Raw genomic sequence first — 16,142 nt, 5'->3', positions numbered from 1 at the left:
TCTGTGAAGGGCCATACCAAAACTGGTCTATTCCCATTTCATAGGTGAGCCAAGTGGGAGCTCAGAGAAGGGAAGGATCTTGTCAAGATGCACAGCGAGAGAGGGGCAGCCCTTGGACAGTTCTACTGACTAGGTTGAGGATCTGTGGTCATTGGATGGGTCAAGGGGAAGAGAGGGCATATCTCCAGCAGGCATACCTGCTGGGAGCAAAGGCCTGGAGGCAAGAGCATGTGTGACCCAGGCTGGGGAAATGGAAGGTCAGGCTCCATATTGAGGCTTCCCAGGAACTTGGCTGGGGCTCGTCTGTGACCAAGTCAAATGTAGGAGAGACCGCCATGGACTCATGGCTTATGGAGAAGGGAAAACCAGAGGCCTGGTGAGCAGACCCCAGGGAAAGGAACCAGGCCAAGGGAGATGCAAAGAGGGGCCTGGGCAGACTGAGGGGCAAAAGATCAGACTAGGAGACCCACTGACAGACTGGTAAATAGGCAAACAGATGGGTAGGTGGAGGGAATGTGTAGATAGATAGTAGACGATGGACAGATGGATAAACAAATGGACAGACCAGTGAACAGACAGTCAGAGAGCGCTGGGTGGGATGCAGCAGAGCCAAGAGGGGGAAGGGCATCCAGGCAGGAGGATGTGTGAACAGTGGGTCGGAGATGAAGCTGAGAGTTACCTCTGGGCCTTGGGCAGTGGGAGAGGAGGCTGGTGTTCCTGTTGTAGTGAATCTCAGAGGCCCAGGGCCAGGAGGAAAGCAGGGTGGGTGGTGAGCTGGGAGCTGGGAGAGGAGGTCGTTGTATCTGTACCAACCACAGGCAGCCCTCCCACGATAGGACAAAAGCAAGTTCTCAGGCAGGTCTGGCCATTCACATCCCCATAGGGTCAACGTGGGCTTCCCTGGTGGCTCAGCAGTCAAGAATTCGCCTGCAATGCAGGTTCCATTCTTGGGTCCCCTGGAGAAGGGAATGGCTACTCCTTCCAGTATTCTTGCTTGGGAAATCCCATAGACAGAGGAGCCTGGTGGGCTCCAGTCCCTGGGGTCCCAAAGTGTTGGACAGGACTAAGCAACTAAACAACAGGATGACTGCACTCACAGCCCGTGCAGTGGTGCCCGTGCAGTGGTGCCCGTGCAGTGGTGCCCACTGTGTGTTTGGAAGATGGCCCCTGATCCAGATGCCCTCTCGGCACCAGGGAACAGCTGTGGGGTCGGCCCCTGGAGCAAGGCTGTGAGCCCCGGGGGCCGACTGGGCCAGGTGGCAGGGCAGCCTCAGCAATTCTGAGGAAGCCAGCTGCAGCCACAGTCCAGGGAGCCTCTGCAGGGTCCCGGGCCAATTAGGAAAGAAGGGGAGGCAGCAATAATTAAAAATTAAAAGCCAACAAGACAGCAGTTTAAAAATGGAAGGAGTGAGTAAAAACAATTAGCAGAGATGAAGCAATAGGGCGGGCATGATACAAATGGAGCTGATCACAAAGCGCTAATGACATCGGAAACCTAATTGTTCCAGTGTCAGGACTTCGTGATGAAGCACTGGGCCTGCTCCTCTAAACCAGGCCTCGTGCTGTCTGAGGGTCGAGGGACTCCATCACCCTCCACACGGGCGCCTTTCAGAGGGGCCTGAATGGAGGTGTTGGGAGGCAGAGGACGTGGACTGGTGGGGAGGCTTGGAGGCAGGCGGCCGGGGGCCAGCGCTAGGGTGGGGGGGTCAGAGCCAGGAGACTGGAGACCAAAACCTGAGTTCATGAGGAGGGTGGTGGTACTGCCCCCTCAGTTTCCCACCGGCCAGGCAGCAGCGGTGAAGTCGTTGTCTGCCACAGCACCCCGTTGCCGCGGAGACCAGGCGACCCTCCTGGCAGAGGGAGGCTGAGTCAGTTTGAGTAATGGCGGAGAACGCTGCTGCTGATGGGGAAAAATACATCTTCATAACAGGGTGAACCTTTTGGAAAATGGAATAAGTAAAATAATTGAGAGAAAGAAAATTGAGTTTTTATTGCTTTTTAAGTGTTTAAGTGGAGGTTTCATTTAGGGAAATTATCGTTGCTTTTATTTTTAGCCACCCAGTGGGGTGGGGTGGGGTGGTCTGGGGGAGCTTTGATTCAGGGTGGGGCTTCAGTCTCCCCCCACTCCTAGGAGCCACAGGGGCAGCTGCCTCTCACAAAAGAGAGGAGGCTGAAGCGGAAGTCTCAGTGGAGGTTCTGGATTCGGCCTGCCTCCTATCTCTCTTGGGTCCATCAGGCTGACCATGCGCCTCCTCTCTTGTTTGTCCCCTGATGTCTTTGAACACCACCGTTCACCTCCAACACCCTCTCAAGTGGGCCTGGAGCCTCCCCTGAGCCCCCTCACTCCCCTGAGCCTCCAGACACTCCCCTTGTCATTTCCGGCCTCTCCTGACTGGTTCTGAGTTTCCTATCCCAGTCCTACATGGCAGCACAGTGAGGGAGGAGAAAGGGGCTTGGTGAAGCCTTAATGACTCATCTGCTCCATGTGGGGAAGGGGCAGGTGTTGGGGAGGGACTCAGATTGTCTGTGGACCCAGCCTCCACATGGGTCTTCCCATCTCCGCCCTGTTCAAAACCATCTCTGGCTCCCTACAGTCCTCAGGACCAGCCCAAGCTCCTTAGCGGGCCCCCAGGCCCACCCTCTCCCGCCACACCAGCTGCCCCAGCCCCAAGCCCACGCCCTGATCCTGGCCCCTCGTCTGCACAGATATACAAGGTGCCATCTCTCGGGGTTGGGGGATGGTTCTCATCTGCCAGGTGCCCCTGCTGACCCCCATGCCCACTCCTGTCCTTGGATAATCGCTCTTATTCTCCAGCCTTAGCTCGGGGGTGACCACCTCTAGGAAGCCTTCTGCGCCTCTCCCCTGGAGCCAGACTCCTTCGGTTTCCTTTGCAGCTGTGGGATGCTGATCCATGTACCCACCGTCTCCCGCTCTACTCTGCCCCCTCAAGGGTAGACGGTGAATTATTCCTCTCCATGTCTGTCTTGCCAAACCCTAAGCCTGGGGTTTAGTGTGTGCTCAGCATACATCACTGAATTAATGAATGAATGAATGACTTTCCAGTGACAGGGGCTTCCACACACAGGGCCAGTTCTCTGCTGTACAAGCTGTGGTGAGTCCAAACGAGCTCCTAGGCACCTTCAGATCAGATCAGATCAGTCGCTCAGTCGTGTCCGACTCTTTGCGACCCTATGAATTGCAGCACGCCAGGCTTCCCTGTCCATCACCAACTCCCAGAGTTCACTCAAACTCATGTCCATCGAGTCGGTGTTGCCATCCAGCCATCTCATTCTCTGTCGTCCCCTTCTCCTCCTGCCCCCAATCCCTCCCAGCATCAGAGTCTTTTCCAATGAATCAACTCTTCGCATGAGGTGGCCAAAGTACTGGAGTTTCAGCTTTAGCATCATTCCTTCCAAAGAAATCCCAGGGCTGATCTCCTTCAGAATGGACTGGTTGGATCTCCTTGGAGTCCAAGGGACTCTCAAGAGTCCTCTCCAGCACCACAGTTCAAAAGCATCAATTCTTCGGTGCTCAGCCTTCTTCACAGTCCAACTCTCACATCCATACACGACCACAGGAAAAACCATAGCCTTGACTAGACGAACCTTTGTTGGCAAAGTAATGTCTCTGCTTTTGAACATGCTCTCTAGGTTGGTCATAACTTTCCTTCCAAGGAGTAAGTGTCTTTTAATTTCATGGCTGCAGTCACCATCTGCAGTGATTTTGGAGCCCAGAAAAGTAAAGTCTGACACTGTTTCCACTGTTTACCCATCTATTTCCCATGAAGTGGTGGGACCAGATGCCATGATGTTCGTTTTCTGAATGTTGAGCTTTAAGCCAACTTTTTCACTCTCCACTTTCACTTTCATCAAGAGGCTTTTGAGTTCCTCTTCACTTTCTGCCATAAGGGTGGTGTCATCTGCATATCTGAGGTTATTGATATTTCTCCTGGCAATCTTGATTCCAGTTTGTGTGTTTCTTCCAGTCCAGCGTTTCTCATGATGTACTCTGCATAGAAGTTAAATAAACAGGGTGACAATATACAGCCTTGACGAACTCCTTTTCCTATTTGGAACCAGTCTGTTGTTCCATGTCCAGTTCTAACTGTTGCTTCCTGACCTGCATACAAATTTCTCAAGAGGCAGACCTTGGCAGAGCCCAATTCAGCACTGTCAAGGGACCAGGACATGAGGTGTCCTGGAGGCTGGGTGATAGATCTCCATCCCAACGACTGGCCCTGCTCCACCGGGAGAGGACCCCAGGAAGCTGGAGGACACGAACACTTCCTTGAGCTCACCTTGGGCCTCCTTTCCACCCTGTCCCTTCTGTCTGCCACCACCCAGTCCTGGTTTGGTCCCTTTGGTTGGTGACCTCGGTCAGAGCTCCCCTCCCCTCCCCTTAGCTTCTGCTCTTCTCCCCAGGGTGCACCCCACAGCCTTCATCTCTGGCAGCCACCCTCTCCCACCCAGCCTCACCAGCTCTCCATCCCCTCCCCATGCAGCCTCCGCAGCCTCCATTTCCCACAGCCCTGCCATCCCTCAGCCGGCACGGCTGCTTTCCTCCAAGAAGTTAAGTTGAATTGATCTGCTGTTTAATGACCTGATGTGTTCATTGCCCACGTGGCCCGTTGGCAGAGGCGGTTGAGATGGTGGGCAGGCGGACAGCTGGGGTGTCTCAGTGGCTGGGTGGACACCTGCGTGCCCACCTGGGAGCGCAGCAGTGCAGGTGTGCTTCCTGGAGAGGCCAGGGCAGCAGGAAAGGAGTGCACCCACCCACCCACCATGCATTCACACACACACACGCACACGTGCACACACACACACATGTACACATGCACACACACGCACACACACATGCGCACACACACATGCGCACACACACACACGCACACACACACCTTGGGGAGCCTCCACATGCATAAACACATGCATGCAGTCACGTCTCCACGCCCGCACGAGCTTACTGTGCTTCCAGCTGCAGCGAATAGCTGTATTACCGCCTCTCCTGGCCCTGGCATTCAAGGCCTCTGTGACCAAGCCTCAGCAGACCACTCCAGCCACACCTCCTCAAGATGCCTCTGGGCACAGAGGAGGGGAGGCACTCCATCTCTGTCTATTTGTCTGTCTGTGTCTGTAGAGGTGTCTGCCAATTTGGGGAAGCCTCCGGGGCAGACACTCGGAGCTCCTTGTATGGGCACCTTCTCTCTGAGCTTGAGATGGGGTGCACCATCACCCTGCTCCGAGACAGAGCTCCAAGGAAAGAGCCCTCACTGAGCACCATCGTGAGCGGCGCTTTCACAGCACTGCTGCCTCTGGTCCTCGACCCCGTCCTAGTCACCCATGGGTCCCTGCCTGCACACCTTCCATCCCACCTCCTCTCACTTACAAGGAGTGAGGTCCCTGGGGAGGGCCCTTTCAAGTCACGCCCAGCCTGTCTAATTCCCTCCAGTGTTTCCTGGCTGTTTGACAGGATGGAGTTTTGTAAATCCCAGTGGCATCTCTTCTCTGGGCCAGGCAGGAGCCGGTGGTGGGCAGAAGAATGGGCATCTCTGTCTTTGTCGCCCACTGCTGGCCCAGGTTCATCTTGCCACATTCAGCTGTCACACTCTGATCCTGCCTCCTGTGGTCAAAGCCCGTGTGCCAGGCAACTCCTCAGGTCCTCACAGGCCCTGCTGCTAAGGTGTGCCTCATGACCCCATTTTACAGACTGGGGAGAGGGAGACTTTGAGAATTTAAGCAACTTGCTCTTGATGGAGCTCACAGGTGAGAAGTGGCTGACAGAGGAACTGACCCTGGGGCGGGTCATCAACTGGGCTGGCTCATACCCCACACCTTCCATTCAGATGGGAAGATGGCAGCCCTGAGGCCGAGAATCCAAGCCCTGGGCCCTGCAGGTATGGGACTCAGTGCCTGGTGTTCTTCTGTAACTAGATGAAACACTGAAGATTCCCTGAGGATCAAACTCCAGATTGCAGGGAGCCTGTGGAGGCTGCTGGGGTGGGACACAAACGCTTCCAGCAGCAGAGTTCCTATTTGCATCTTGTCATGTGTTCATTCCCAGCCCCTCCTAGCTCCACACTGAAACAGCTCCCGGGGACCTCTCTTTGTGGGGTGTCATTAGCTGTTCCTCCTCTTTGGAGGGAAGTGGGCCAAGGGATTTCTGAAGGCTGACCTTGGATGAATGAGTACAGTGGCCACTGTCCACAGCACACCCCCCAACTCCTTTTTCTCTCTAATAGAGGGTATGGGGAGGAGGGAGAGGAAGGGAAGGGGGAGGAGGGACAAGGTAGGGAGGAGGGGAGGGGGAGGGAAAGGAGGATGGTGCAGGGAGGAAGGGGAGAGGGAGGGGAGGACACACACATGCTGACCTGCAGAGAGGCTGGCAGGAGGGGGAGGCAGGCCGCAGGGGAGTCAGTGATGGCTGCAGGAGACAGATAAGGTTGGGGAGAAAGACACGCTCCACTGATGGGAGCGCAGGGATTAGGGGCTCCAAGGGCCTGTCCTATGCCTTTGAGTGGAAACTCGGGAAGAAAGGAAGCTGCCCTAATGAGAAGGGAGGAGAGAGAAGAGCGATCCCATTTCAGGGGACCCCGGTGCTGTTTGGGAGCGATGAAAAGACCCCACTCCCACTCCTCCTCGGCTGGCTGTGTGGAGAACCATCTGAACAGGGGGCCCAGGGCTCTGGCCTGGGCAGGGCAGCGTGGAAGATCTCCTGAGCTCAGGGCGCTCCCCCAACCAAAGAAGACAAGCCATGGCCATGGCCCACGCTCCACACGCCAAGCCGACATGCCTGTAACCTGGCAGGCGTGCTTGCCAGCCCAGTGGCAAGGGGGGACTGTGCCTGCCCTGGTGGAGCCTGGCTACCCTTCACACATGTGTGCTATCCGGCCATGTGCCCACACACTCATGGTCGGGCAGGTCTCTGGGATTCCTGTACTCCGCTTGGTGCCTGTGGCCTCTCACCTGGCGTAGGTGGAGGCTTGCCCAAACCAGCCGGGCTGGGTCCCAGGCCAAATGAGGCAAAAGCCTTGCATGGCATGCTGTCGTTCACAGGGCTAGATTCGGAGGACATCTCATGTCCTCAGCCCCTGAGGAAGGATGAGGCTGGCCCCTTGTGGAGGTCCCTGGGCTCCCAGACCCTCCTGTTGGGCTCCCTGAGTTTGCTCTGGTCATGGGGCTGGGCCTGGAGCCAAGTCCCTCCTGGCCAGGGGAGCACAGCTCTGCGTGTGTGTGTGGGTGGAGATGGGCCTCTGGCCTCAGTCGCTGTGCTGTGTCCAGTTCCTCACCCATGTGGGCAGGCAGAGGGCACTCACAGATGTCAGCGTGCATGCATCCTGAGCTGTTAGAAGTTGGGGCTCCCAGGGGCTCGGTGGGAAGGGGTTCCCCTTCTAGGTCCCTGTAGAACTGTGAGGGACCTACCTGAGGTGGCCTCATCCCAAGGGAGGAGTCCAGCTGATGAGAATGCAAGTCAGGGAAGGATTGCTTCGTGTCAGTTCCGTGGGATGGAGATAGGACAGGTTGGCCCAGAGCCTGTCTGCTGGGAGCGGCTGATGGAGATAAATGGTTCCTGTCCTGGGTGGGGGTCAGGACTGGGTCAGGCGGCCTTGAGTCTGATGGATGACTCAGGGCTGGGCCAGGAAGTTGGGGGAGGGGTGGGGCTGGCCCCACCTCCGCACAGATGTGGAAGCTGAGGCCCTGCTGGGCCCGCCACTGCCCAGGGGGCCAAGCCCCCTCCCTGGCAGGAAGTAGGTTTTACTCAGCATGTTCATCAAGTAGGCCAAGACCCTCCTCAGAATGCCCTCCTCACAAAGACCTCAGGGCAAGGGCTCGGCTGCTAGAGTCTGACCCCAGCCTCCTGCGTTCATTCATTCATTCATTCCCATGCCTGCCCTGGTGTCCTTTCTGGACTGCTGTAAGCTCCTCTCCACCCAGGGAGGCCAGGCCCTCCCCCTGTCCTGGCATTTCTTTGCCCATGTCACTGTCTCTCTGCTGCATTGACCTGCTGGCTGTTTCTCCAGGAAGACTCTGGGCTGTTGCTTTCACCAGTGTTTTTTGTCTTCCAATCTCAGCCCTCCTGCCCCAACCCATGGCCAGCAACTCTTGACACATGCGTGCCCGTGCGTCACACGCCCTCTCCTCCCTGACTGCCCGTCTGAAGTTGTCCCCCGCCATTGTTGATTTCCAGACAACCCAGTTTGTTTCCTTCAGAACCTAAACATACCTTGTTTGTTGGTTCTTCTGTTTATCATCTGTCTCCCCCAGGCATTGGGAGCCCACCAAACCCTCCCTAGGAGCCAGTCCCAGCTGATTTCCTTACCTGTCCGTGAATGCTCAAGTCCCCAGGGCTATTCAGGTCTGTGTAAGGCAGGACCTGTTCATGGACCAGTCACAAGACTGTTTCCAGAGACTTCCCCGGTGGCCCCGTGCTTAAGAATCCGCCTGCCAATGCAGGGGACACGGGTTCAATCCCTGGTCTGGGAACTAAGATTCCTCATGCAATGGAGCAACTAAGCCTGTGAGCCAAATCTACTGAGCCCACACACAGCTCAGTGAAGACCGTGCATGCAGCAACTAAGGCCCGACACAGCCAAATAAAGAAATATTTTGTAAAATATGCAAAGACTGGGCAGAGTAAGAGGCTGCCCATCTCAAGGGTCTCCTATAAAAGTTTAAAGATTTGCCTCCAGGCTGTCGGAATCCAGATGGCCAGGATCTCAAGAACCATACACAACCAGAAAGCGGGTTCCCTAAGCCCTGCCTGGGCACGGCACTCTGGCTGGAGCCTGGGAAAGAGGCACGTGAAGATTGGCACCAAATCTGGGTCCCTCCGCCTCCAATGTGATGGAGATAAATGAGAGATGTCTGGAGCTGCAGAGAATGACAGGGAGGCTCGTGTAGTCTGAGTGATGCAGTTTGGGGAGGGGGCAAGGCAGTTGGAGATGAGATGCTGGGAGAATCTATAATTCCTCCAGGACACCCACCGCCTTCTTTGGAGAGGAGGGGAGATGTGGTCCACAGGTCGCAGTGGGGGTGGGGGGGAATGGCTTCAGGTCCAAGTTCAGCCTTTGTCCTCAAGGTTCAGTGCCAGAGGCTTTAATGCCACCCTGGTGCTGAATCCTGGGTGGGGAACCAGCCTGGGGTCATGGAACCTCATCTAACAGTCGTGGCTCCTCTCCCCACCTAGTCCAGCCTCTTCTCTCCCCTTCTACACGCCTAGCATCCTCAGACTCTGGCAAGGGTCTTCTTGGTTACTATCTAGGAATCAGCAGGCCTGGCTGGAACGTGGCTGTGGGTGTCTCTAGTAGCCAAGTTCCTGAGAATCACCCCAGTCTCTGCTCCTTCCAACCAGCTACTACCCCAACAGCCTCCCATGATCCTGGGGAGGTGTTGTGAAAGGAGCCAGGGGAACAAGCCTCTCTTTTTTTTTAGATGGAAAGCGATCTTGTGCCTTGGAGAGAATGTGGCCCCATCTTTCCTCAGCTCCGTGGAAGTCTGGGACCACTGGATAACCTTAGGATCTCTTTGGAGGTTAAATCCATAGCACAGAAGAGAAAGGATGGAGTGGGGCTGAATATGGCTTCCACTGCTGCCACCTGGTGGCAGAAAGAGGCAAGGCACCGGCTATTATAATTCCCAGAAGAAGGTTGGAGGGAAGGACACTCCTTAGGGTTGGGGGCAGAAGCACAGGTGAGTAAGATGTGTACACACACACCCGCCACCCCATCTCCCACTAGCATCCTGGCCAGGAACTTGGGCCTTCACTTGCTTTGGATCAGAGCCTCCCCAGGTGCTATCTGACACGAGCCCACCAGAACCTTCCAGAAGGCCTTCAGAGCAGATCTCGGGTCAGAGATGGCCTGTTTGGCCTTCACTGTACTAAGGGAGGACCCAGGGCCTGGATGACATCCAGGGCCATGCCTGATGGTCTCAGTGGCAGAGAAGAGGGGACGAGTGGGAGCCGGGCAGGCAGCAGGGAGAAGGGGGAGCAGGGAGATGAAGGCAGCCCAGCCCAGCCCAGCCCTGCCTGTCCTGGGCTTGCTTCACTGGCAAGTGAGCTGCTTCTCTCAGCAGGACCGAACTGAGTTTCTGCGGCTCTCCTCAGCACCCCGCAGCGTCCCACTTGTGTTGTAATAACGCCCCTCCCTGCTCCAGAGTGTACATGGTGGTCGAGGGCTGGGGGTGGGGGCGGGGTGGGCAGGCAGGGGCTTGGTCAGGACCCACAGGCCTCGGCCAGCTGGGTTCAGCAGAGGGTCCTCGAGAACAAATAGACTCCCCTTCCTGCTCCTTCTTGCTTCCCCAGCACTCTGCCTGCACCAAGGTTATGCCAAGGTCACCAAATCTACTGAAGGAATTACCGTGTGGCAGGCAAAGTTAAAACTGGATACCAAAAACGACCAAGGGGAAAAAATCAAACGTGTCCCCTCAAGTGAACTTTTTTCTCCTCCTCAGCCTCCAGAAGGCACGTCCCACCCTGCCATTCCGTTCTCCTAGTCTCTCTTTCTCCACCTGCTGCAGAACATGCTGTGTCCCCAGTGGTACCTTTCCAAAAGTCTCAATGATTCAGTCCAGAATAACCTCCAAGAAAAAAGCGCTGGATGATAACCTTGCAAGGGGTGGGGTGGGGAGAATTAACTTGGCTCCCTACCTCACACCTTAAAACAAACACCAATATCATTTGGATCAAAACTAGAAGTACTGAAGAATGAAGAACAAATTCCTAGGAGAAAACAAAGGGATTGTTGCCCAACTTTGATTTGTTATGACTTTTTCGAAATATAACAAAAAACAGAAAAGCCACAAGAGAAAAAGTTGGATACATCTGGCAACATAAAAAATCAAGCATTTCTCTGTGGGGGAAAAAAGTCAAAGTTTAAAAACAACAAGCTATGGAAAAAAATTGCAAATTTCATATATAAATATGTATGAAATATATGGGCTTCCCTGGTGGCTCAGTGGTAAAGAATCCACCTGCCAATGCAGGAGACACGGGTTCTATCCTTGAGTCAGGAAGATCCCCTGGAGAAGGAAATGGCAATCCACTTCAGTATTCTTGCCTGGAGAATTCCATGGACAGAGGAATCTGGTGGGCTACAGTCCATGGGGTCACGAAAGAAGTTGGATACAACTTGGCAACTAAACAACAAACAACAATATGAAATATATATATGCATATATTCCATATATATATATATATACATACACATATATTCCCTATAAATCTAGAAGGAAAAGATCAACAATTCCAGTAAAACATGAGCAGAAGAGATGAACATATAGTTCATATAGTTATGCAAAAGGAAATCCGAAAGACTCACCCACTGAAACCACGCTCAACTTCCTTCCTCTGAGAGAAATGCAAATTAAGTGGGCACAGCTGTGAAAGGTCAGTGCACATTTCTGGTAAGCATGGGGGAAGGCAGACACTTGTAGTCGGTGGCTTGTTAAGAGTATAAATTGTGTAACCACTGTGAAAGCAATTTGGCACTATCTATCAAAATTAAAAATACACAGATCCTTTGGCCTAGCAGTGTCCACTTCTAGGAATTTATCCTCCAGATAAACTCACGCACGTGAAATTATACCCCAGGGTGGTCACTGAGTGATGTTTCTAAGAGTAATCTATTGGAAACAGCCTACCCAGAGGAGCCTGGCTAAGTCAATATGGAGCATCCTTGCCATACGTTCTATATAGCTATCAAAACGGATGAGGGTGATGTGTGATGTGTGAACAAGGTGGAGTGTATATACAGGATGTGAACCCCACGTTTTTATGTTTTGGGGTTTTTTTTAGGGTTGGGATTCTTTTTTATTGAAGTGTAGTCAATTTACAATATGTTAATTTCAGGTATATAGCAAAGTGATTCATATATATATGCATCTATGTATATATTTCAGATTATTTTCCATTATAGGTTATTATAAGACATTGAATATTATTTCCTGTGTTTTACAGTAAATTCTTGTGGCTTATCTCTTTTATGCATATAACCTAATGCTTTTATTTTTTTTTAAGGAGAAGGGTAACTGTTCTGGAATCCTGCAGTGCCCTCCACACCTCTCAGCCCCCATGCCCCTGGCCCTGTCCCACAAGGCTGGGCTGCATGGGTGGCATCCATCTGCCCTCCTGGTGTTGATATGGACAATGGGAGCCCACCAGGAACTTAGCAGGTGGGAAGGGACATGATGTTTATTCCCATGTCCCTTCCCACCCCATCTTCCTCTTGATGTTTCTGAACAGAGAGTTGCTCACATCCCTCCCTGTTTGAAACCCTCTGTGGCTCCACCTGCCCTCTGGCGTGAAGCCAGACCCCCACCATAGAACGTGGACCACGAGTTTCCACCAGGGCTTTCGAGGGTCTCCTCTTGCCAGCTGTCCATTCTCTGTTCCTCCAAATCAGCACGGTTCCCTCTGCCTGCCACCTTCCTCCCTGCCCCAGGGGACAGCCTCAAAGGACTGGCTTGTCTTCCCAGGGGTGCTCTGCTCCTGCCCTGACTCCTCCCTGCAGCCTCCCTGTGCTCCTGGGAGGCAGTTTGGGTAAATGGACAGAGGTGCCGAAGGCTCAGAGTCTGTATGCTGCAGGGCCCAGCTCTAGTTGTTCCAGACTTTGGGAAGAAAGTGGCCTGTTTGACTCTCCTCTGGGAGGCTGGACCAGAAGAGGCCAGGGAGGACCCAGGGAGCTGTGGACCCAAGGCTGAAGGGAGAGCCCTGGTAGAACAGACCGTGGGTTGGGACAGAGTAGGCATAGAACCACATGCCATCAGTAAGAAGCCATGTTTTTAAAAATAACTCTGCTGTCAGCAGTGGTGAAACAATATAATAAATATGAGAAATAAATCTCGTTACCATGTAATGAGCTGCCTTATTAATGTGTTAAACTTGTAAGAAATGCTTAAGTATTTAATTGGCACCTAATGAGGGCGCCAATTAGGAATCATTATACATTTCTTAAAAAAAAATCCTAATTGGCAGGGGGGCATTTCAATCAATGCCACAGAGTCAGCTCCTTGGGGACCCCATCTTGGAGATGCGGCTGGTAGCTGTACCCGCAGGGACACACGTTGGTGGCAGCCACGCTGGAGCCCACAGTAAGGTCAAGGCCACCCAGGCTGGACGTGACCCAGACCAACCCGAGACCAAGACAGACTTAGTTTCTCCTGGGCCACCAAATCCTGCTGCTGATTAGAACTCTTAGTAAATGGCACCTTGTCAGGAGGCTTCTCTGTTGCTCCAGCCAGATGGGGGGACTTGGTCTTTCTGGAGGCTTCCAGAGGCTGAGAAGTCACTGGGCACTGTGACCCTGGCTCTCCTCCAGTGTCCGGCATACAGAACCTCAGCATCGCTCACTCAACGACATCTCATCCTGGCCCCCTTTACGAGCAGTGCCCTGTGCCTGGCAGGGCCGAGGGGAGGGGGACAGGCAATGGAACTCAGAGTGGACTCCATCTTTCCAGCTTCCAGGAAGACTAGAACAGAGCAGATCTATATTCTAGGCCAGGCCGGCAGAGAAGTGTCCTGAGCAGCCAGAACATGCTTAATTACCAAATAAATTATCAAATTAATCACTCGGGTAATTGCCAGAGGGCTGGGAGGAGCGGTGGGGGGTGGGGGGGTGCCCACCAGGGGCAAGGCCCAGCCAGGAGCAGGGTGGGTGTGATCCTGGCCCAAGCAGGGGGCGCGAGAGGGCAGAGGCGGACCCTGGCTGCAGTCTGAGCAGATGACTTGCAGAGAATGGGAGGCACCTGGGTGAAGGTCTTAGAAACCCAACTAGTGGGTTCCAGAGTTTGTGGGAAGCCTTGCAGGCCTGTAAGTGGAGGTTAGAGGGGCCCTGGGGATAGTGGCAGGCGTGGCATGGCTGGGAGCCTGGCTGGGATGGCTGGGAGGTCCAGGAACATGTAGCTGAGGGAGGGTCTGAGCCCAGCTACATGAGTTACACCTCTTCCAAGCCAGGCTGCCTGTGGCGCTCCATCACCAGGAATCATTTTGCAGAGCTGCGTGTTTCCTGCTCTCGGCCTCACTGGGGATGACGACAGTGCCTGTCCTCCTGGGCTACACAGCCTGGCTGCTGCAGCAAATGCCCCACCTCATGTGTTCACTTGTGAGGATGCAGGAGCTAACAAAGGAGGGGGACTTTCCGTGATGTACCCAGGAACCCACCGAGAGCCCAGCCCAGAGTGGGACCAACAGGAGGGAGGCAGGGATGAACCTGACCCATTCAGAGCGTGGCCTCCAAGTCCCACAGATCTGGGTGCAAATCCTTTGTGACCTAAGACAAGTCACGCAGCCTTCCTGAAACTCAGCTACAGGTGGGACAGATAAATGATCTAAGAACTCCATGAAGGGAATTCCCTGGCCGTCCAGTGGTTAGGAGTCCAAGCTCTCACTGCTGAGGGCGTGAGTTTGGAACTCAGTGGGAAGAAGCCTCCATAATAGAGGGAAGGGAGCAACGTTTTTGGCTTTTCTGTGCAAGACCCTGGTGGACACTGAAAGGAGTTAAAATCTGAGGTACAGACGGGACAGGAATTTGCAGGAGAGGTCCCAGGGTAGGCACAAGTGGCCATGAGAAAGTTCCAGGAGGGAGTGACCTGCAAATACTGTGAGCTTGGGCGAGGCCCACCACAGGGCCCGGCCCCTCGCCTCACCCTGCTCGACCTCCAGCAGTTGGTCCTGCCGGCAGGCCAGCCCTATTGGGGACAGGAGAAGGGGATGTTCTTCCCTCCCTATGGAAGCTGCAGAAATGGCAACCCACTCCAGTATTCCTGGCTGGAAAATTCCAAGGACAGAGGAGCCTGGCGGGTCACAGTCCATGGGATCGCAGAGAGTCAGACACGACTGAGAACGCATGCATACGCCTGGAAGCTGCCCGGTGAAGTTGCGGGCCCCAGTCTCTGCGCCACCTTCAGTGCTTGGCACAGACCCCTCCTGTCTCCAAGTGCCCGCAACGACTGCTCCCTTGAATGGCGAGCCCTTGGGATTCAGTCTTTATCCCCTGCTGGGAGAAGCTGTCTAGACACCAGGGCAAGGCCCACAGCTTCCAAAAGCAGTAGGGACCATCCACAGTAAGAGTACAAATAACTGCATGCATTTCTTGAAGACTCCGCATGTGCTTTTTCTGTATTAACTCATTTAATTCTCTTAAGTCAAGAAACCACTTATCAATCCTGTATTCAGTGAATAGCCCTGAGCACCTAGGAGGTACCAGGCTCCATTCAGGAGGCTCTGGACACATCTGGGAGTAGACATTCTCCCTGGCCCAGACCCAGTCCAGGCCTGCTCCAGGCAGGGAGGAAGCAGCTTCGGTGCACCAGCCACCCAGACTCCCTGCTGCTGCTAAGTCGCTTCAGTCCTGTCCGACTCTGTGTGACCCCATAGACGGCAGCCCACCAGGCTCCCCCATCCCTGGGATTCTCCAGGCAAGAACACTGGAGTGGGTTGCCATTTCCTTCTCCAATGCAGGAGAGTGAAAAGTGAAAGTGAGGTCGCTCAGTCGCGTCCGACTCTTAGCGACCCCATGTACTGCAGCCCACCAGGCTCCTCCGTCCATGGGATTTTCCCCAGACTCTCAGACTCCTGCAAAGAGGGCCTTCAAGGGGAGCATCAAGGAGAGCTCTTCCCAAACTGGCCCCACAAACCAGGCCCCTAATCTGGGCCTGCAGCGCCACCTGCTGTTCACATTGGGAAGGGCTCCAAACAGTCATCTCGCCTTCCCTCGCCACGGGAGACCCTCAGCCACTGAGGTTTGGGCAGGTCGCCACCATTGTCACCTGGTGTCCAAACCCAGCACAATGACAGCCTTGCCTTGCTGCTCACTTTGGCAACGCATATACTAAAATTGATATACTTGCTGGAATACATCTTCTCAGTACAGAGATTAGTTTGGCCCCTGTGTGAAGATGACACCAAAATTTGTGAAGCATTCCATATATATATATATATATATATATTTTTTTTTTTTTTTTTTTTTTGCAAAGAAGAGAGACACAGGCATAGAGAACAAATGGATGGACACCAAGGGGAAAGGAGGAAGAGGATTAATTTTTGGAGATTGGGATAGACTAACACACTATTTGGAGAAGGCAATGGCACCCCACTCCAGTACTCTTGCCTGGAAAATCCCATGGACGGAGGAGCCTGGTAGGCTGCA

The sequence above is a fragment of the Bos mutus genome, chromosome 22, assembly GCF_027580195.1.
Source record: "Bos mutus isolate GX-2022 chromosome 22, NWIPB_WYAK_1.1, whole genome shotgun sequence".
NCBI classification, from domain to species: domain Eukaryota; kingdom Metazoa; phylum Chordata; class Mammalia; order Artiodactyla; family Bovidae; genus Bos; species Bos mutus.
This window is presented reverse-complemented; position numbering follows the sequence as displayed.